This window comes from Seriola lalandi, unplaced genomic scaffold (assembly GCF_002814215.2).
Source record: "Seriola lalandi dorsalis isolate HSWRI2012SDOR001 ecotype SW California unplaced genomic scaffold, Sedor1 jcf7180002054532, whole genome shotgun sequence".
Lineage (NCBI taxonomy): Eukaryota > Metazoa > Chordata > Actinopteri > Carangiformes > Carangidae > Seriola > Seriola lalandi.
In genome coordinates, this window is record NW_019525085.1 from 94,705 (window position 1) to 97,090 (window position 2,386).

The window sequence follows — 2,386 nt, forward strand, 5'->3', positions numbered from 1 at the left end:
ATGCTGTTTACTGTATATTGCTTGTAATTGAGATGAAGTAAACATCTGTTAAGTATTTTAATAGAAAATTGTTTGATTGTGTTGAATTAAACCCCAACAAATGCAGCGGGTCCACCAGACCCGCCAGCACTGGCTGAGTAACAAAAATATGAACATCACACAAGGGTTAAATGAATTCAATATTAAAACGGCACTATCCCAGTGCATTATGGGAAAAGTAGAATCCAGAATTCAGATTTGAACCGTTCTGTTTAATTTCTTGTGAATCCAACAACTTTATTAAAGTGAGTAAAATAACATCCCTCCCTCATCTCATCTATATTTTCTTTTCCCTCTATTTCTCTTCTCATTCAGATTAAACAGAATAATCCGCTCCCTCCATCTTTTCCTCCCTCCATCTCTGGGTTTATGGTCAAACCACTTTCCTTCTCTTTTCCAGGACTCCTCCCTTCACTTTACGACTGAGTTTCCCGCTCTTTTTTCAGAAAGGAAAGGGAAGAGGAAAACCTCTCCTCCTTTTCCCTCCTCTTGAATCATCTTTCTTTCTCTCCTCCTCTATTTTCTTTCCTCTTCCTTTTTGTGTTTTTGTCTTTTATCTTTTCCTATCCCTGCTTTCTTCTTCTGTTGTTGATTTATCTCCTCTTCTGTCTTTTCATTTCATCTTCTTATATTAAATTTTATTCCTCCTTTCCTCTTTTCTTTTACTTTTTAATCTTAATTTTATTTTTCTCGTCTCACCTTTTCTCTCTTTTATTTTTGTGGCTCCTCTAATTCATCCCGGGCGTTCGAGCACTGCGAGTCATTCCCTCTCTCTCTCTCTCTTTTTTCCTTTCATTGCTGCTCCTCCTCCTCCTCCTCCCTTCATTCTTTCCTCTCTTCCTCTTTCTTTCATGTTTCCACTTTTTTCCGTCTCTGCTCTCTCTCTCTTTACATTCCTGTTCTCTGTTATGTGTTTCCTCGTCACCATGGAAACCACAGCTGCCTCATTTTCACCTCTGTCTTTCTGCTTCTTTCGTCCTATTGTCTCTCCGTCCTTGTTTCCCTTCTCTTCTTGCTCTGTTTTTTTAAATGTCTTTTGTTTCACTCTCTCACCCTCTTTTCTCTCACTCTCTCTCTCTCGCTTTCTCTCTCTCTCTCTGACTTTGTCAGTCTATGTCGAACGCCCCTGCCTCAGGCCTTTAAACACACACAGTTAAACACTGTGGTCTTGTTCCCCTGGGAAAACACCTTGTTAGATAATGTTACTGTGTGTGTGTGTGTGTGTGTGTGTGTGTGTGTGTGTGAGTGTGTGTGTGTGGGAAAGTTACTAATTAGCCCATCAATCTATTGTCTAGCAGAGTGGATTGATCAGTGTCACAAAGGCCTGTGACTATGTTATTGATCAGCTCATTCGTTGAATAGAATAATTGATTGGTTATCAGCTGGTGCATGTGAGACACCGATGTGTGTGTGAGAGAGAGAGAGAGAGAGAGAGAGAGAGAGAGAGAGACTGCTCTGTAATTTAGGTCTCAACGCTCTGTAATAAACATGGCTGACATTCCAACTCACACAACATTAAACAGGGATGTCCTGATACTCCGGTCTGAACATCTCTGATACGAACACACACACACACACACACACACACACACACACACACACACACACACACACACACACACAGAATGAGCAGAAATGTGACGGGCCACGGTCCCCTCTTTACCTCTAAACCAGAATGTTTTACACACGCAGAGCTTGTTTTCTAATTGTTGTGAATCAGCTGAAAACAGACGCTAACTGTATGTAAATTACTTCCTGCGATGTATGTTACTACATACATTTCACTGTAAATCAATACAGTGGCCACATTTGCCGATCAATCTATAACCAACAACCTATAACAACGAAGAGAAAACATCTACAGAAACACTGACTGCACAGCCGTGTCAGAGAGTGAGCTTCTTCTTTCATAAACAATCTTTGGCAGACACACAATCCGACGCCTCACAAGTTAATCACCGGATCATAGTAAAACATTGATTAGTGGCTGATATGAACGGCCTCCAGAGACCTTTGTCTTTTTAAATAGTGAAAGTTCAAGTGAGTGGCGCTTAAACAGGAGAAGCTTCTCACTCAGCTTTAATAGCGTTAACAGACATGTTAGCGGCTCAGGAGTCGGTTGCACTGGCGCTACGAGATTATCTAATCAGAGATATTGTTGTATTGATCAATAAGAAGAATAACAAGAAGTATTTAATTCACGAGTAACTTTGAATCCAAAGAGTTACAGGAACTCGGGAGCTCCATTTTCCTTCGGCAGAAAGTTTGGAAGTTTTCGTCACATTCACAGGAAGAATAAGTCTGGTGATCCAAACCAACGCTCGACCTCACCTGCTCCCAGGTGCTG